Here is a 21,975-nt window from a genome sequence, read left to right on the forward strand (position 1 = left end):
CTTAGGGGGTTTTGAGTTGGTTTTTCTAAGTTAATCTACTCCTAGGTTGAATTATACTATTCCTAGCTAAGTTATCTGATTCTAACTAAGTTATTCTACGCCTAATTAAGTTACTCTACCCCTAATAATGTTAAACTACTCCTAAGTGATCTTTTACCAATGCAATTATCCGAAGGAACATGAAGGGATACGATGATAATGAAAATAGATTTTTTAAGCAATTGAATTAAAACCTAAGTCACTTGTGTCCGAGGCGATTAACCCGACCTATCCTCCTAAAGTCCCTAGTTCGTGATTCCCTTGTAAGGCCGAAACTAGCTCTAAGGCTCAGCAATTTAGGCTTAATCTTCTATAGGGTCGTCAATCCTATAGGCACTGACTAGGTCAGATTCAGCTCGCAATATGTGCCAACTCGATTTTGGGATTATCGAATGAGTTAAACCAATCAGACAAAGCGTAAGACAAAGATTAAAGCATTAAAACAATTGAATGAACAAGAACTATAATATATATCAAAGATGAAAGTATTGTCACGAAGTTACAATAAGCCTAGGATTCATAACATGTATCAGAGGCTAGACAGAATATAAAAGAAGAAAAATCCCTTTCAGGGAACCTGTCTACCAATGCAGGCGTCTTCCTAGGACTTAAGGATGGAGCTTGAGCAATCCTCGGTGAACGGAGCTTCGGAGGTGTCTTCAATGGAGGTTTGAAGGATATGGAGGAGGTGGAGAGGATTTCTCAAGATGAAAAGCTAAGAAAATTACAAAGATAAAAGATGCCTAATTACATTGGAAAAATCCTATTTATAGGCGTGGCTCGGGCCCTTTTGATGACCTAATTCGTGTCCTTATGCAGGTAGGAAGTCGTGGGGTCCATCGTGGCGTCGTGGGGGCGGAATTGGTCTTTTTGACTAATTCCCGCAGGCCTGCTCGCCGAGCAGGGCGAGCTGCTCGGCGAGCAGGCGCTGCTCGTCGCGAGCAGGCATTGCCTGCTCGCCGAGCAGCCCTCTGCCGGCCTGCTCGGCGAGCAGGCACAGTCTGCTCGATGAGCTGTCTTGCTCGATATGCCTCCGCGTGTTTGCCGAATGCCAATCAACGTGTTCTTCGCCCGAATTTATCCCTACGCATGCACAAAACTCCAGATAACATTAGTCCGAAGGCTAAATTGACCCGCCAATCGCTTATTTGAGCAAACGCTTCGTTTGGTGCGACTTTTGACAGATCAATTAGCTTCAAAAGATAACGGAATTGTTATATGCATGCCAATTTGTCCGTATTTGCCTAAATTGATCACAAAATGAGCCTAAACAGCGAAAAGTAAATAAAACATTTCCAATTTCTAACTAACTCACACAAAAGCATTTAAATGCGAGAATTGCTCGCTTATTAACTAAATAACACTAAAACCCGTCCTAAAACCATACCCAAAGATAGGGGTTTTTGACCCCTATCACTGACTAACATATACCTCTTCGTTTATAACTCTATTAAGAAATGCACTTTTGACATCCATTTGGAATAGTTTAAAGTTCATGAAGCTAGCATATGCACACAATATTCTTATAGCCTCTAGCCTAGCTACGGGTGCAAAGGTCTCACCATAGTCAATGCCTTCTTGCTGACTGTAGCCCTGAGCTACCAGTCTGGCTTTGTTCCTGACTACGTTACCTTGTTCATCTAGCTTATTTCTAAAGACCCACTTAGTTCCTATGGTCTTTTGATTCCTAGGTTTTGGCACTAAATCCCATACCTCATTTATCTTGAATTGATCAAGCTCTTCTTGCATCGCATTGATCCAGAATTCATCGTGCTCAGCTTCGGTGAAGTTCTTTGGTTCATAAACTGAGACGAATGCAACATTGCTGAGATATCTCCTAAGCTGATTTCTTGTCATCAGGTTGTTCTCAGCAGCATCAAGAATGGACTTTTCTGAATGTCCTCTTGGAATTTTGATCTCTTTGGGTAATGTTGAGTTTTCAGGGGCAGGTGTTTCGATCATCTCTGCAGTTTTAGATTGGTCAACAAAGGTAATTTCAGGTTCGTTTTTACCTTTAGTCAGCCCGTGTGGCAATGACTCAGCGGCTCCATTTTGGTCAGCGGAAGCTGAGCATGGGTCATCTTCAGCAGACTGACTTGACTTTCCTGTAGGGCCAGTTTCATCGAACTCAACATGTACAGACTCTTCTACGACCTGAGTTCTTTTATTGAACACCCTATATGCTTTATTGTTAGTTGAGTACCCTAGAAAGATCGCTTCGTCAGCTTTAGAGTCAAACTTGGCAAGGTTTTCTTTCATATTGAGTATAAAACATTTACAACCAAAGGCACGAAAATATCCAATGTTGGGTTTTCGTCCTTTCCAAAGTTCGTAGGGGGTTTTCTTAAGTATAGGTCTAACTAAAGCCCTATTGAGCATATAGCATGCTGTGTTGACAGCTTCACCCCAGAAATACTTTAGAAGCCTATTCTCACTCAGCATTGTCCTAGCTATTTCAACTAATGTTCTGTTCTTTCTCTCAACTACCCCATTTTGTTGAGGAGTTCTAGGAGCAGAAAATTATGGTCAATGCCGCCGACTTCACAGAATTCATCAAACTGTTGGTTTTTTAATTCTCCGCCATTATCAATTTTAAATTTTTATCATTTTCAAGTTTTCTGATCAGTGTTGAGAACATCTCAAAAGCTTCATCCTTGCTACTCAGCAAGATGATCCAAGTATACCGAGAGAAATCATCTACAATGACCAAGGAAAATCTCTTACCGCCCAAGCTGAGTGGCTGGACAGGTCCGAAGAGATCCAAGTGTAGTAATTCCAATGGACGCTTGGTTGAGACAATACTTTTACTTTGAAAAGACTTTTTGGTTTGTTTACCTTGCTGACAAGCATTGCATAATTGATCTTTCTCAAATCTAAGTTTGGGCAGTCCCTCAACTAATTGCTTTCTTGCTAATTTGGCAAGGAGGTCCATGCTTACATGACCAAGTCTCCTATGCCATAGCCAGGAATTATCTTCCTTTGACACTAAGCATATGTTTTTCGAAAACTTCTTTTCTAAACTCAACATGAAAACATTGTCAACATGAGGGGCGGTTAAAATCAAATCATTTGTTTTTCCCTTGAGTATCCGATACTCAGTGGCATCAAATACAACCTTTCTACCACTGTCACACAGCTGAGCCACGCTCAATAGGTTATATTTGAGACCCCTGACTAAGGAGACTGACTCAATAGTAGGGTTTCCTCCGATAGTACCTGATCCTACTATCTTACCCTTTTTTATTGTCTCCAAAGCTTACATTTCCACCTCGTTTATGCACAAGTGTGATGAACTGGGTTTCATCACCAGTCATATGCCTCGAGCATGCGCTGTCAATGTACCATAGCTTTGGCTTCTCCGCGCACCTCAAGCTCACCTGCAATTTAAACTAGGGGAAAGTTCAAATAAAACCCCTGTGGTTTCACTAATTTTCAGATAAAGGACTCTGGTTTACTTTTTGTCAAAACGAGGACTGAGGTTTCACACTTTTAATAATGCTATTAAAACTATCTTTAACGACCTGAAAATGAAATTTTTTAAGAATTAAAGTTGTTCAATGTCATATTTTCTATGGAACCAAATTTTCGATTTTAGAAAATCATCTTTTTTGGAACTTTCTCTCTCTTAACATTAACTTTCTCTCTCTTTACCAAACATCGTCTAAATAATCTCAAAATAAAAAAGTTGAAGAATTAAAGTTGCTTAGAATATTAGTAGTTCTTAAAATATGTCATTTTTGAAGTTGTTAAGGGTGATTTTAATATTATCAATCGAAAAAGTCCTTATTTTGCTAAAGTTGAAAACCTCAGTCCTCGTTTTGACAAAAAGTAAACCACAGTCCTTTATCTGAAAATTAGTGAAACCACAGGGGTTTTATTTGAACTTTACCCTTTAAACTATTCATATTTAGGTACCCAATTCTTTTTGGGTCCTCGTTGGTTAGCATAAACAGGTGAAGCATCATATTTTATTTTGTGACGGCATACATTTATGGTGTGGCCATTTTTACCATAATAGTCACAAAAGATTACCCTTTGAGGGTATTTCCTCTTTTGGTCAGCACGATGGTGCTGAGCATACCAACACACATTTATAGTGTGCCCTCTTTTTCCACAACAGTCACACTGACTGTTCTGCTGAGTGTACTGTCTATGCTGACCAGTACCTTGATACTCAGCATTTGGATAGAACATTTTCTTAGCCGATGTACTCAGCTGGTTCTGTATAGATGTGATGTCCTTTCTCAGCTTCTTAGAGTCTGATTGGACTTTCGAGACAAACTGATGCATGATTTTTAGATTTTCATCTTGCCTGGTGTTGTCTTGAAGCAGATGTCGGAGGTCACTCAGTTTGACCTCTTCAATCTCATCGCCTGCTGAGTGCTCTTATTTTCTTATTACACTTTTTGGTCAGTGTATAGAGATCGCTCAAGGCATTAACCATTTCATTTCTGAGCAGAAGAAGAGATGTTACCTCATTGGAGTGTTCCTCTTGGTCAGATCCATCTGAGAGGTCAGCTTGCTCAGACCGGCAATGGTCAGCAGATTCGTCAGCCATGAAACATATGTTTGCTGACTCAGTGGCATCAGCTTCTGATGAGGTTGAATCATCACTATCGCTCCATGTTGCCACCATAGCTTTTCTACTGCCTTTCTTTTCTTTCTTCAGTGTGGGACAACTTGATTTAATGTGCCCAGTTTGATGGCATTCAAAGCAAGTGACAGGCTTCGAGCTGTCCTTCTTATATATGCTGTCGCTGGACTCAGCTTTGTATTTATCGCTTCTTCTGAATGACCTTTTGCTGTTCTTGTCATTCTTTTTGAACAGCTTCTTCATCTTTCTTGTGAACATGGCCATCTCCTCATCATCTGATGAGTTAGCTTCTATTGAGTCAGCTTTCATGACAAGAGATTTTTGCTTCTTATCCTCTGACTTTTCTTTAGCTTCAAAATTCTTCATGGAAATCTCGTGGGTCAGTAGAGATCCTATGAGCTCATCATATTTGTATGTGGTCAGGTCCTGAGCTTCTTCCACAGCTGTCTTCTTAGCTTGCCAGCTCTTGGGGAGACTTCTCAAGATTTTCTTCACATATTCTTCTTCTGTGAAGTTCTTACCGAGTCTCTTAAGCTCATTGATGATGTTAGTGAACCTTGAGTTCATCTCCGAGATGTCTTCATTTTCATTCATCTCGAACAGCTCGTATAGTCTCATGTGTTGATTCACCTTGGACTCCTTGACCTTGCTAGTGCCTTCATAGGTCACCTCCATCTTTTTCCATATTTCCTGTGCTGACTCACAACCTGAAATTTTATTGTACTCTGCATCATCTAAAGCACAGTGAAGCATATTGATGGCCGAAGCATTATTCTGTAATTTCTTAAGGTCATCTTCTGACCACTCAGTTTCACTTTTAACAACTTTCTCGTTGTTTACCATTTTGTAAGGAACAAACAGGCCTTGGACTATCGTAAGCCATGCACTCATGTTTGTTCCCTGAATAAAAATTTTCATCCTGTTCTTCCAAAATGTATAATTTGACCCGAAGAACAAGGGAGGCCGACTAATAGATAACCCCTCAGGGAGTATCTGTGTTGTTTGATTTCCTGGAAGGAAACGAGTGCTGTTCTCAGCCATTTACAGGGATCAGCTCAAGATAGTTTTATCTTTGAGTAGTGAGCTACTAAGCTCTGATACCACTTGTTGGTCCCGTGTAATGTAATAGGATTAGTTCCAAGGGGGGGTTAGGAACTAATGTAACTTTTTCGCTTAATTATGCTGACTTAATTTAATTCTTTAAATAACTTTACTCAGTTTTGGTCAGCAAGGCTGAGCGCGATGCAAGACAGCTTTAGTCAGAGGCTGACTAGAACTGTTTCACTTGTGAGTTGGGAAATAACACTTGGGTCAGCTTCCAACTCAGCACTCTGATTACTCAGCATCGGTTTATACAAATTATATACTGAGTAATTCAAGCAAGCAACACATACATATATATATATATATATATATCAAGAGAATGGTTAGAGATTACTCAGCAGTCTTATCCTGGTTCGGCCTCACCGCCTACGTCCAGTCCCCAGAATCCTTACGGGCTTTTTCAATCCACTACTTAGCTCTTTAAAGGTAGAGCAGTAACCGTTTACAAAGCAATTGAGTATGCAAGAGTACCGTCCTCTATTCGTCTACTCAATCCTACTAAGCGCTATAACCGAACACTCAGATTTTCTCTACCGCTGAGTACTAAGACTGAGTACTCAGCGCAACTCTCTCAATCTTTACAATTGATACAAATTTGTTCTTTTAGATGAAGAACACTTTAGATGAATACAAATTCATTCTAGACTTTTACACAGAGATTGGATTTGGGTGTAAGAGATTGCTTTTTCTAATCAGACAGCTTCTCTTTTGGATTTTCACTCGTATGATGATTTTCTTTTCTGTCTGTACTTGGTTTTTCTTTTTGTAAATCGACAAAGGATCCAAGTGATGAACTTATCCTTTTATAGTAAAATATGATGCTTCAATCATTTGAATTCGGACATATCCGTTGAATTCAAACGGTCTTCTTGCGTCATTCATTGGTCAGCATACAGATTTGAAGGCCAATCCTGTCGTCTGAATTTAGCAGGCGCCAGGCTTGCCAGTTTCATCTTCTAGCGTTAGGATTCGTCTTCTAGTGCCAGGTTTGTCTTCTTGCTAAACGCCAGTTGATCCATGCATCTCGAAAAGGTCTCTGGGCGTAATTCTGAGGCTTCTAAATTGATGCAGACCTTTGTCGGGCTTTGTCTTCTAGTTAACGGATCATTGGTGCTGTCCTGACGAACACTCAGCTTGACTTAATTGACGTTGCCTTTAGGATCGCTTTTGACGGGGCTGAGTTATGTTTTACTCAGCTTCTTCGGTCATCTTCGTCTTCAAGCTTTTGTTCGGAAGAAGACTTTTCTTCTATGATGCTGAGTTGTTTTTATACTCAGCTTCTGTGGCTCATACTGACTTCATTTTGTCTTACTTTTTATTTCTGTTCTTATTTATAAAGATAATCAACATTGAACAAACACATTAGTACAATTAAATCAAAGCATTTAAATTTAATTGTCTTAATCATGGGATTAACTTAAATAATTTTGTCAAATCAAAATCATGTAGAAAGGTGTTTCAACACATACCACTTACTATTTGTTTTATACCAAATTTATTATGCAAACCAAGTTTAGAAAACAATTTAATCTTTATATGTATGTAAATATATTGACTTAGATGTCAAAAGCTCGAAAATGATTCAATGTACCTCTCTATATTCTCTAATTGCAAGTGACTAATTATATCGCCAATAAGATAATTAAAGTCTTACAAAGCCTATCACTTTCCACCTTATAATTAGTTTTATAATTATATAATATTTTTTAAAATCATATAATTATATAAATTATTAAGATAATATAAATTTAATATATTAAAAGAATTATATTATAGATATCTTAGGGGATATATTATATATTGGCGAGTTTTGTTACAATGCTTGAATTGTGTTATCTGGAAAAATCCTTTGGGTGACCGCGTAAACGCTTATGATATTGCCACATGGTCTATCTTATATGGTATGATATCACTTAGTATTTGTTTTATATCAAATCTATAATGCAAACCAAGTTTAGAAATCAATTTAATATTTATATGTATTTAAATATATTCACTTAGATGTTAAAAGCTCTGTTGGAATTAATTGGATATGGATCCAATTAGGCCCGCCCGAAATGGAATGGGTCCAAACCCAATAAGAATTAGGGTTAGGTGATCTATTTATTCAGTATAAATAGAAACCCTAATCTATCATAATTCTAAGAGAATTAGAAGAGAGTCAGAAATTAGGTTTTGAGATACAGGATCTCCAGAGAATTTTTTCTCTCCTCTTTTTCCCTAAGCCGTCGCCCCTCTCTCTATTTTTGGGATTCGTCGTCGCTTTAGTTCGTGAACCAATTGTCTTCCTCTCCCAATTCTATTGGCATGGTTGAAGGCTTGAGCGGTGATACTAGATCGGGTGATTGATCCGAAATCCTTCCGCTGCAAATCAAGAACGGGATCTGCGCTACAAGAGGTAACCCGTAAACCCGTTTACTTATTCGGATAAATATATATGTTGTGAATATATGCTTATCCCAACATTGGTATCAAAGCCATTGGATCTAGTATTCCGTCTTTACCGTTTGCGTTTGAATCTTTTTTGAAAGATTAAAAATAATTCATTGTTATTTTTTTTTTTATGATTATACACTGGAATTTGATTGATTGCATGATTAAATTGAATTAGTGTTCGATTTAAACATTTTTTACTCAATTAAACCCGTTTTAGGTTTCTGTTACCTTCTGATTTTTCATTCCGCTCGTCAAATCGAAAAACCGACCACACCATCGAGTCTAGAGACCCTGAAAACCCTAGGTTCCATATATTTTTCATCGCTGGAATCGGCCGGAAAGGCGGCGCGTGGCCTTCACGCGCCACTTGGGGGGGAGAAAACGTGTGTCTCCCCCAGCCCGCCACGCGGCAGGCGCTGGTTGGCCAGCCGGTGCCGTGCTGGCGCCAGTTGGACCAACCAGCACGCGCCACGTGGCAGAGGCCCCTCCACACGCGCCAGGCGTGTGTGGGCGCGTGGGGCCTCTTCCCGTGACCCATTTTTTCCTGTTTTTTACAGAAACGCGTTTCTGATTTTTTCTGATTTTTTGGGTATTTTTTCAAAATTTTTGGATGAGCAGTTTATACAATCTCTTTTAATTAGGGTATATTAAATATTTTAAATGTGTTATAAATGTTTTATAAACTCTCTAAAAATATTTTATAAAATTGTTTATGTGTTATAAATGATTTTAAATCAGATTTAAGGAGGTCCCTACCACTATGACAATCGAGATATGTTTTGATTGGGAAAAGTTCTATGCATGTGGCACTAACCTTTTCTGGTGTTTCTTTGTTTTTGGATAGTCATGGCAATCATTAGATTCACCCCAGTGGAGCCTGTAACGGACAATCAAGTGGCTATCAGGGAGATATTTCGCATTAGACTTTTGAAATGCAGAAAGTCTAAGGAAGTGCGATGGGATGATGCAGATGCTATTGTGCGTCACCTGATCAAGGTACATGACCTTATGTAGTGCCTCATCCTTATGGGAGATTTTGAAGGAGGTTATGATCAAATAATATTATTCTCCGGCCTTCTTGAAACCCTAAAGTCCTCTCCAAGACTCCATAGGCTATATTTGCATAGCTTTAACAGTTCTAGCTTGAATTATGAACATTCCGTGTTATTGTTCTTAAATGAGCTAGATGAGTTGAATGTCACCTTACCTGTAAGTGACGATGGAGTGAGACTGAGGTCTGGGAGACAACTTAGGTCTGTCCAATACAGGAGGGTTTTCGGAGAGATGCCTGAAATGTTAAGGAGATCTGTGATTCGTTCCTTCCTTCGCCCATTCCGTGTAGGAGAAATTCCCTACATGGAAGAGATGGAAGATTTGTATGTTGGTTAAATGAACCATTTTTGTTTTTGGTGTGGTTGTGGATTTAATTTTTGGAACAAATTTTTTTTTTTGGGTTTATTATTCCAGTGTTATAATTTTTGTTAGGATTTCTATTGGAATTTTTGTTTTCTAATGGATTTTTAATAAAAAAAAATTTCAAATATGTTTGGATAATTTTTTATTTATGGTGTGATTATTCAAATATGTTTGGATAACCATTGGGATCCTAATTTAATTATTATTCGATTTTGATTGGATAATTTTTGGTATGTTGGATTGGAATTGATGAGCTTGAATAATTTTATGTGAGCATTTAATTGTGATTTATTAAATCAGTGATTAGTTATTATTGATTTAATGATTATCTTCGACCTTAGTAGTTAAGATTAGTCAACATTAAGATCGAAATAATAAATCAAAAGTCATCTTAATTCCTTACAACAACCATATTTTTTTTTGTAATAAGTTGCAAAATCGTTACTTGTGAGTAACAAAATTCTCTAAGCATTAATGTATCTAATTAGTTGGATCTAATACTAAAGTGTAAAGGGTAATTTGAGCCACTTCGGTCTCATTTTCGAATCGAAATTTAGAATGAAAATTTGATTGATTAGATATAAGTTTTCTAGAGAATTAATGCGTGTATTGAACCTTTAATAACTTCTTACTAAGTCGTGCAGTACCATTGTAGATCAGTCATCAATGGCAGCAGCTAGAAAGTCTATAGTTGCTGAACTCAACAAAGACCTGAAATTAAATGGGGATAACTATGAGGTTTGGTCAATAAAAATAAAGTATGTGCTTGAAGAGCAAGATGTGCTTGCTCACTTGGATATGGTTATGGTCGAACCTGAGGATGGTGCAACTGCTCAGCTTCGTCGAGATTATACGTCATGGAAGAAAAAGGATTCCACTACCCGCATCATCATGCTGAGTGCCATGGATGATGAGTTCACTAGGCAATTCTGTAAGATTGAGTCAGCCAAGGGCCTATGGGATGCCTTGAAGGAGAAATTCGGAGGTGTGTCTCTGACTAGGCTCCGCTCATTAACAATTAAGTTTGACACTTACAAGAAGAGGCATGATCATACAATGAAAAAGCATTTAAGAGAAATGTCCAACATGATCAGTGAGCTGAATGTAGCAGGTCATCAATTGACCAATGAGCAGGAAGTGCAAGCTGTTATCCGCTCTTTACCAAACAGTTGGGAGCACATGAAGGTGCACCTAACCCACACCGAAGCAATTCAAACCTTCGATGATGTTTGTCGCCACCTTGAGCTAGAGGAGGATCGCCTGGCATCGATTAAAATCAATGCTGAAGCCCATTATGTGGGAGCCCACTCAAGTGGGAGGCGTTCCAATCCTCCAAGGCAAAAGCGTAAGCGCTTCTATGGCCAGGGCAAAGAGCAAGCTAAAGAGCCTGTGAATATAGAAAATAGAAAGGGAAAGAGAACAAAAACAGAAAGAAACCGAAGCTTTCACGTGTGAAATGTTTCAAGTGCCAAGAAAAAGGACACTATGCAAATGATTGCAAAGTTCCTAAGGTACACTACACTAACTCATGTGTGAGTGAAATAAATGTATCTAGCACTGTTCTCATAGCTGAACATGATCCTTTGTGGGTTGTTGATTCAGGTGCAACAGACCATGTGACGAAGGAAAGAGAGACCTTTGTCGAGTTCCGACGAATTCCAGTCGGTTCAAGATGGATCTATGTGGGAGACAACTCGAGAGTTGCACTCGAAGGGATTGGCACATGTAGATTGAGTCTACATGGCGGTCAAACTCTCCTCCTATAAGATGTTCTCTATGCTCCGAATATTCGGAGAAACCTTATTTCTGTGAACTCTTTGTTAAGAATTGGATTTGCCTTTCTTTTTGCTAATGACAGTTTGCATTTAAGTTTGGATAATGAATTCTATGGTTCAGGATATGTACTGAATGGTTTGACTATTTTGGATGTTGAATTATATGACTCCAATAATTTTTCTGTTACTACTTCTTCTTCTGTGGATAAAGATGTTAGTTTATGGCATGATAGGTTAAATCACATTGGCCAAGATCGTATGAATCGTTTAGCCAAAGAGGGCTTACTAGGTAGTTTAAGAAAAGTTGAATTACCTCCATGTGAACCATGTCTTAAAGGAAAAATGCATAAAAAACCATTCGGGAAGGGTACTAGGGCAGAATTTCCTCTACAATTAATTCATTCTGATGTCTGTGGTCCAATGAATGTGAGGGCTAGGCATGGGGCCTACTACTTCATCACCTTCATAGATGACTATACAAGGTATGGTCACATCTACTTGATGTCTCACAAGTCTGAAGCTTTGAGTTGTTTCAGAAAGTTTATGAACCTTGTTGAAAATCAACTAGATAAGAAGATCAAAGTTTTAAGAAATGACCGAGGTCGAGAATATCTTTCAGATGAATTCAAAGCTTTATGTGATGAGAAAGGGATAGAGCATCAGTTGTCTATCACATACACTTCGCAACAAAATGGTGTTGCCGAGAGGAGAAATAGAACTCTCCTTGATATGGTTCGATCTATGATGGCTGAAGCAAACTTGCCTATTTCCTATTGGGGAGATGCTTTGCTAACAGCTACATATGTTCTAAACCGAGTGCCCTCCAAGACTGTCACTTCCACTCCTTATGAGCTGTGGACTGGTAGAAAACCCGATTTAAGTATGCTCAGACCTTGGGGTTGTACTGTTTTTGCCCATAATACCTCTAGCAAATTTGGGAAATTAGGCCCAAGAGGTAGAAAGTGTGTCTTTATAAGATACCCTGACGTATCAAAGGGATATGTCCTAGTGGGAGAAAATAGTGAAGGTCGAGTGACAGAATTTGAATCACGAGACGTCGTCTTCTTAGAGAATGAGTTTCCTAAGCTAGGAGAAGTTGACACTGATCTCACTCTGTTTGAGGAAATAGATTCAAACGAACCTCTCCATTCGGGTGGGAGGAATTTTGAGGATCAAGGTAATGATACTGATCACTACCAGGAACAAGAACAAGGTCAAAGTTCTGAACCTCAAAACGTTTCGAATGTGACAGATCCTTATTTAAGTGGGAGTTTGATTCCTGATTCTTGTGAGAATTTGGGACAAAGTCTAAGAGATAGGATTCCGGGTTATAATGAATACATGAGAGAAGTTTATCAAAACTCGGAACCGCGCCATACTAAAAGGCAAAGAGTTGATAGTCGACGATTTGGTATCGAAGGCACAGCTCTTTTAGTAACTCCAAATGATGATGCAGAACCTAGAAATGCTAAAGAAGCTTTCACTTCTCCGGAAAAAGACAAATGGACTATAGCAATGCAAGAGGAACTAGATTCTATGAGATCCAACCATGTTTGGGAACTGGTTGATCTGCCAAAAGGTAGAAAAGCTGTTGGGAGCAGATGTGTTCTCAAAGTGAAGCGAAGGGCTGACAATAGTATCGAAAGGTACAAAGCTCGCCTTGTCGCTAAAGGCTATACACAACAGGAAGGAATAGACTTCGAGGAGACATTCTCACCTGTTGTAAGGTTTACATCTATTAGACTAATCTTAGCTATTGTAGCAAGTTTAGACCTAGAGCTACATCAGATGGATGTTAAGACTGCTTTTCTCAATGGAGAATTGAGCGAAGAGATCTATATGTCACAGCCAGAGGGCTTCGTGGTAAAAGGCTCCGAGCATAAGGTCTGCAAATTGAAAAAGTCAATTTATGGCCTTAAACAGTCCTCTAGGCAATGGTACCTTCGTTTTCACAATCAAATGATTTCGAATGGCTTCAAGATGCTTGAAGAGGACCATTGTGTCTACACGAAATGGTCGGGTAGAAATTTTATCATTTTATCTCTGTATGTAGATGACATACTGATAGTAGGAAATGACATAGAATTTGTAAACCAAATCAAAGCTTGGCTAAACTCAAGTTTTGAAATGAAAGATATGGGCGAAGCCGCATACATACTTCGGGTTAAGATTTCAATGGATCGATCAAAGAAACTATTAGCACTGTCTCAAGAGACTTATGTTAACAAAGTCATTTATCGTTTCGGTATGCGTGGAAGTAGGCCTGTAGATAGCCCGATGACTAAGGACATCACCCTAAGTACCAAAATGTGTCCAAAGAATCCAAACGAAAAGAAAAGGATGGAAAAAGTTCCATATGCAAGTGTCGTAGGTAGTCTAATGTACGCCATGTTATGTACAAGACCTGATATCTGTCATGCCGTTGGGATGGTGAGTAGATATTAGTCCAACCCAGGACTAGCACATGTTGGTGTGCCCTAGTTCATAGGCATTGGTTCTTATAAAAAATGTATTTGTGTCACATTAATAAAGGCATTAATCTAGTTCATTTATATCTTGTGCTATTATATGAATAGAGAATCCATTGATTGATAATCATAAAACCGTATCCCAAGCCTATTCTATCATGGGAATGATTAGGACCACATACTTGTATATTCGACGACTGTATGGTAGTAATTGATACTAGCCATAGCACTTGATAAGTCAGTTGTGAATATGGGTACATGTAGTATGCATGTGACTGGATCGATCCGCTCGAGAAAACTACATGGTGGTTGTGTCATTAGTTTTCTTAAGTAGGTCTCTAACTGTCTTCAGACCAGATTTCATTATAATATCAATGTGGGATCCGGTTCACTTTGACATACGCCTAACAGGTCTGTAACATGATGTCAAATACGGGTATGATTGGGTGAAAAGGTGAACACATTGGCATTGATAGTGAAGTGATGGAATTACCGCTCACATAATAGTGAGATGATATCACAGGCCACTTGACGAGTGAGATTGATAAGTGTGTGGCCACACCCTGATAAGTAGTTTACTTATCAGATTCATTAATCTACTTAAGATCAAGAAATATCATAAACAACAGAGAGGATGACAGCCGCCATGCCTTTAGTTTATAATATCGATATCAAATGGTAAAAGAAGTTAAGAGATAACTACAGGGTCTCTGCATCTTTAGACTGCTGAAACTCTGTCTTGGTTAGGGGCAGTAATGCTTTGCTAGAACCCACTTACTGTCTGTGGGCCGTGAGCCCACTGCTAGCTAAGGACAGTCCCATAGGATCGTGCACATCGAACATCTGAGTTAGAACTTATAGAACGGTACATTGGAGAGATGAAATTAATTAATTGATTGATAGTAAAATATCAAGGTAATTAATTGGTGGTTAATTAATTGATTAATTGATACTTAGTATTAAGGTAATTGATTAATGGTCTTAAGTGTTGAGTATTTAATTGATTAATTAGTTTACGGGATGTAATTAATTAATTTATAAATTAATGAAATTGCATTCGGTGAATAATTAATTAAACTAATACGTTAATTTATTAATTAGTGTTGCTTATTTAATTGGGATAATTAAATTTAATCTAATCATAATTAATTACATAGAATAAATATTATTGGTATTTATTTATGTAATTAGATTAGGATTGGATTAGTTTTGTAATTAACCAATTAACCCTAAACCAATTAGGTTTAGGAATACACTATATATATAAATTAAAACACTAAAACCCTAAGAAACCTAGATACACATTCGGCCAACATATATTGTTCTTTGAACAATATTGAGTTCGCCCACCTCCAAAAGAAAGTGGAGGAATTATTGGATAATTACACAATCTCTCCCGCTGTTCTTCCGTTCTTCGGCTAGCACCGGTTCTGGCTCGATAGCTGTTCGTGCACCTGACTACGGAGATCTTACTACTTTGTGGATTCTTCAGCCGTCTCTAGAAGAGACAATCCGGGTAAGTTTTTACCCTTAAACGGATCCAAAAGATTTTATTCAATCAATGGTTAACGGACAAAGATCAAACTCAAAGGGATTAGAAATAAATTGTAAACCGCAATTCCGCTGCGCTACAGTTGATTAACTGGCTTTAATCCCTAACAGCACATTGGGCAGCTGTGAAGAGGATACTGAGGTACCTCAAAGGAACAACAGATTATTCTCTATGCTATCAAGGTAGACTTGGACGAAAGAAAGTCCACGTCAAGTTATGTGTTCTTGCTAGGAAATGGCACGATTTCCTGGAGTAGCAAGAAACAAACTTGTGTAGCCCTGTCCACCATGGAAGCTGAATACGTATCGTATTCATCAGCAGTTCAAGAGGCTATTTGGCTGAATCGGATCCTAAACAACTTGAATGTAACCAATTGTCAAACCCAAGTCATAGTTAACAGTGATAGTCAATCTGCTATAGCTTTCGCTAAGGACCAGAGGTTCCACAGCAAATCAAAGCACATAGAGATTAAGTATCATTTTGTCAGGGACTTAATTTCACGCAAAGAAGTTAATGTGAAGTATATATCTACTCATGACATGGTGGCAGATCCCCTCACCAAACCAGACAAGAGAGATGTTTGTGTTAAACATGTTAGATCCCAAGGATTGTTTAGGATCTAAGTATACTTCTCATTCTTCATTGTTTTATTTGTAAGACATGAATTATTAATAAAGGTTTTATGAATTTTCATCAATACACGAGTGCGAGTATTTAATTGCAAATATTTGTTGTTATGAACTCAAAATGTATGTTTAGACAGAATGTAGCTCACTCACATGAGCAGTTTCCCCCATTTCGTCAATGTGATGATAAATGAAGGATAAGGCTGTCTTTGAGCAATTTCGAGAGCTTGTTCAATGATAGAAGCCGTCTTGCTATAGACATGGAAAAGTGTTTCCATTACGGTGCAAGATAACATGTGTTACAAATACATGAAAAAGATTAACAAGTAATCTAAAAAGGAAAGTTTGCGATAACTTATAGCCTTCTGTCATAGCCAGAAGTGATCATCATAAGTGATGAACTAAAGTTAGATGTTCAGGCACATCTAGACCTATGCTTCTGTATGGTGTTAATAACATGCTCTTCTTTAGAAAAGAATTGAACACCATAACACATGACCCATACCATGTGTTCTTTAGCGACCACGAGATGGAAAAGTAGATTGATCTCGCCTTTTCCTAATGTGAGACTCACGTCATGAAGATGCGCTTCTTGACTATTGTTTATCCTTATAGACCCTAGACTTATTCTAAGAAGTTTAGTCTGATGTAGCTACCTTGGAAAGGGATACCTCGAGGTTGATGAGATAATACCAACCAAAGAGACCCTGATTGGATAAGCGAATCAAATTACAATGGAAAGAATAATGTTAAGAGGGAAAGACATCCATTTGAATCATATCTAAGTGTTTTTATTCTTCACCGTCCGGACACTTATGCATATGTGCATATTTGTGAAAAATAGATGTACTGTAGAGATCCGAAGACTACAGTGGATATGATATGGAGTTTAGGATAAAAGCATACACCACCGACGATCCATGTTCAAATCTAAGATCTATATATCTCTAACGAGTACATAGTTCCAAGTTTGTTACATGAAAATCGAGCAGCTATATGTTCTAACGAGTATATAGCACTAGAGCTCTCGATAGTATGCCTGTCGCACGAACTATTTGCAAGAGTATGATAGAGACCGAGATTGAGAAAGTTTGGAATAAGTTCCATTGCGTGTGAGTGGGAGATGTTGGAATTAATTGGATATGGATCCAATTAGACCCGCCCGAAATGGAACGGGCCCAAACCCAATAAGAATTAGTGTTAGGTGATTTATTTATTCAGTATAAATAGAAACCCTAATCTATCATAATTCTAAGAGAATTAGAAGAGAGTCAGAAATTAGGTTTTGAGATACAGGATCTCCAGAGAATTTTTTCTCTCCTCTTTTTTCCTAAGCCGCCGCCCCTCTCTCTATTTTTGGGATTCGTCATCGCTTTAGTTCGTGAACCAATTGTCTTCCTCTCCCAATTCTATTGGCGTGGTTGAAGGCTTGACCGGTGATACTAGATCGGGTGATTGATCTGAAATCCTTTCGCTGCAAATCAAGAACGGGATCTGCGCTACAAGAGGTAACCCGTAAACCCGTTTACTTATTCGGATAAATATATATGTTGTGAATATATGCTTATCCCAACAAGCTCGAAAATGATTCAATATACATTTCTATATTCTGTAATTGCAAGTGACTAACCAATAACATAATTCAATGATTCAATATACCTCTCTATATTCTCTAATTGCAAGTTAGTAATATGATAATTCAAGTCTTTAATGTCGGGTTCTTTTTGTAGATAACTGACGCCAATAAGATGATTTTTTCTTTGGAAATAGTGCTTAGCTATGGTGAGACAATACCAACAACCCATAGGTCAAATCCACTGGGTACAGGAGAAAAAACTGAGTCCTTTTGACATCTCCTTAAAAAAACAAAGATTGTGATTCAGTGAAACCTTCACCCAAGCATTTCTTAACCCTTATTTGGAAATACATCTAAATATTGATTTTATTGGGGTTCAATAATAAAATTTAACAATGTCAATACAATATGAGTTCATGAAGCTCTACTGAATCGTTGGAGGAGGCATCATAGTAGAAGAAGGCAGTATGTTCTATATTGAACTACATGGTTAAACATTGTCTAAGATAAACAACTGGAAGTAGGGCTGGACATGAATCCTAGAGTAACTAGATTGGACCGAATATTTGAGGAAAAAGTTCAGCATTTGAACAAACTTTGATTCATATTAACCATATTCGACTAGACCGACCTAAAAAATTAATAGTTTTATCCAATTATAAATCTTTATCCTCAGATATTCAATCTACCTACTATCTTCAAGATTCATGTCCATCCCTAACCAAAAGCATGTCAAATTATATGCTCAGATGGAATGCCAACTTTGAGAGTAGTTAGATATCAACAGACTCTAGATTTCATTCATTCATTTAATTCAATACTTCTTCAACAACGTCAAAATCTACCCACTCAACCACTCTATATATAATAATTAATGGAAGAGTTGATATTTCCAGTAGGAGAAGATGAATCCTTTAATATTAATTCAGGTGAATCAATCAATATATATATATATATATATATATATATATATATATATATATATATATATATATATATATATTTGTTGTGAGTAACATTTCATTTCATTTTTATGGGTATTAATTGCACTTCAAAATACAATGATATTTTATTTGATATATATATTAAACTAAACTATTAATTAGATCGATGTTGCCGAATTCATCAAATATGTAATAAAATACTATATATAACTCTTTTAAAAAAATACTATATATAGACAAGTAACTATATAAGTTATCTTAAATTCTAATAAATAAAAACTTGAGAATGAAATTCAGAATTTTATACTATTGATATGTTGAACTCATTAATCCATATTTTTGTGTCTTAATGTATATTGCTTAAGCTTTCATGATTGACTAAATTAATATTAAACAATTCTTTATATTCATTTTATGTATAAGTAATTGATTATCTTTGCCTGTTAATTGGGGTAAGCACAAAGAGAAAATAAGAAAGCGTTGGTACTCCTTTACGAAATAGAGAAGTTCTAGATATGTTCCATATGAGATGCGTAATTTGGGTTGTTGCCTAATGAGGCCATCCGACTATGGTTTTAGGGATATAAGCCAACTTTGTCTGATTCAATTCATTTGTATTGTAATGCTCCGTTGTGAGTTTTCTTTCACTATGGTTCCTCCTTCTTCACCATCTTATTGGCGTCAGTTATTTACAAACAACCGACGCCAATAAGATAATTCAAGTCTTTGGCATATGTTTTTTTTTTGTAAATAACCAACACCAATAAGATTCAATTACTGAGGGTCATATTGGTTCCTTTAAGTTGGCATGGAGGGCCAATTTAACCCAAACCATTCTTTGGGTATAAATTCACTCCAAAATTCAGTATTTATGATAAATTGGCCCAAAATCAATTCACCCATCAAATTGCAACACACAAACGACTTCTGCAATCCATTTTTTAGTCATTGAAATTGTAAATTCTAAAATACCAACTATGAAATATAAAGCAAAGTCCATTTTTACATTTCATAGTTAAATTTAAGATAACTCATATTATTAAATGATCTTAACAATACCTTTTATTATTTTTTAACTTATCCGTATATAATTTGATTAAATGGGAGTAATAGTATATTATAGAAACCGACAATCCACAACTTTCCTTCCCTCGTCTATAAATACAGCTAACAAATTGACCATTGAGAAAATGTCAGCATATGAACTGTCAAGAAAAGCTAATCTTGCCATTTTATTACAATCTTTGATTTTGTATATTCTGCATTGGTTGCTATTGAGGTTTAGATTGGGTTTTACATTTTTAATAAGTAAATTGAGATCTTTCCTTATTTGAACCAGATTAGTGATGTTTTGCGGGTAAATTTCATCAATGGTGTACAACATTTGTCCTATTTCACACTTTGGTGTACAACCTTCATTTTGTCTCACTAATATGTACGACCTTATGTGTGACTCCCCAACATGGTGTATAGCATGTAAAAATGACCGGTCAAACTGGTCAAATCTTCCATTTCACCTTTTTTCAACTTATTCCTTACAAAATATGGGACCCACCTTATGGTCAATTAATTATACCCCCACCCCCTTCCTTGGGACCCTCTCTCTATCTTTCCTTTTCTCTCTCTAATCCCCTCTCTTTTTAATCCCTCCATCTCTTCATCTTCTTCCCTTTTTCAAATTTAGTTCTTTCTCTCTAAATAACTTATGACCAAAACTTAATCCATACAAAATCAATACTTCAATTCACCGCAAATGACCTCCTCTATTTCCTTCTTTCGCTAATTCGATATTAATCAATTTTTTGTCGATAAAGGTATAAATCTAGGTACTTATATCCAGTTCTCTAGCCACACACACAAACCATACGAACAAGGAAACCTTATCCGATTCAATACCATCCTCTTGGATTGCCCTCTCAATATCCAGTAGAAACTTGATAATCAAATTTGTATGTATATAATAAAATTTAATCTATGCTCAAATTAGTAAGTCAGGAAGAAGTAGAACCTAATTCACCCCGTCTTCAAACAAAAATGGAAGATGAAACCAAATCAACAAAATTCCTTTTGAGTATGAAAGGATTCTAAATCCAGTCTAGGTCGTAAAGACTATTATAATTAACAATAAATTCCTTTTGAGTAGTCGTCCAGAACGAAGCTGGATAAAACAAACGCTATACATGATTGGTCTTCCTCATCGCAGCAGCCTCGTGTCTTTTAGAGAGATTGGCAGTGAAGCGAAACCTTCTCTTCGAATTCTTGACGATGCCATATAACTTCCTCCATTTTTGCAAAGTTTCCTCCGAGGAATGCTTAAGTTGCACATCAAAGTACTGATTCAAAAAGTTCTCCATATTCAAAATAGAAACAGAAACAGAAACAGAAACTCCTCCAACTTGAAAGATTTATAATCCCTAAAACCTAAACAAAAGAAGAATGGGATAGAAATTTCCTTGTGAGTGTCAAACTAGGAAGTTTCTATGGTCATTTTCGGGAACATGAGGGAAAGAGAGTGGGTGAAATTAAAAAAAGGAACATGAGGGGAAAAGATTAAATATGAAGAGAAATAAAGTAGAGAGAGGAGTTAGAGAGAGAAAGGGGAAGGGAAAGGGGATGAGGAAGAAGGAAATAGGAAGGAGAGAATATAATAGTAATTTTACATTAGGTGGTCAAATTTTGACTTTTTGACCTCTCAAACTGCTGATGTGGCATGTTAACTTTGCGTTGACCGGTCATTTTTACCTGTTGTACACAAAAGTGGGAGGTCATCTATAAGTTCGTATATATTAGTGAGACAAATTGAAGGTTCCACACCAAAGTGTGAAATAGGGCAAAGATTGTACACCATTGATGAAATTTACCTGATGTTTTGCTAAATAAATTGGTGATTGCTTCTTAATTGATAAAAAAATTTCTTCTTTTATCAAATTTTTATGAGATAACAGAACTTCACTTTTTTTTTTTAAAGTTTTTTGGAGTTTAAATTTGACATTCCTTCAAAACTTAAAAAAATTCAAAACCAGCCACTCAATGAGCTTCGAACTCGATCCGAGCTCCAAAATTCCAAGCTCGGCGAGTCTCGAGCTCGAGCCGAGCCGAGCCTGCCCTTATTCGGCCCGATTGCACCTCTAGTTAGGACTATCTAAAAAAGTAAGGGTTGCTCAACGTGATGTCCATAATCGTCATCTCGCTGTCCTTTGACATCATCTCACTGTCAATTACAATTCAACAATTAAAATTCAGAAAATAATAGATAGAACCATCAATAACAATGTTATTATTACCTTAACGTCGTTCTATCTCGAACCTTCTAAGGTGCAAACTTTATCCTCTAAGGTACGCACATCTTTCACCAACTTCATCATTTTGTTGTCCAATACCAACACCTTGTTATCCATCACCTCTAATTTCCCTTTGCACCACTCTTAGTGCTCGATAAACAAAT

Source organism: Euphorbia lathyris, chromosome 5 (assembly GCF_963576675.1).
Source record: "Euphorbia lathyris chromosome 5, ddEupLath1.1, whole genome shotgun sequence".
Lineage (NCBI taxonomy): Eukaryota > Viridiplantae > Streptophyta > Magnoliopsida > Malpighiales > Euphorbiaceae > Euphorbia > Euphorbia lathyris.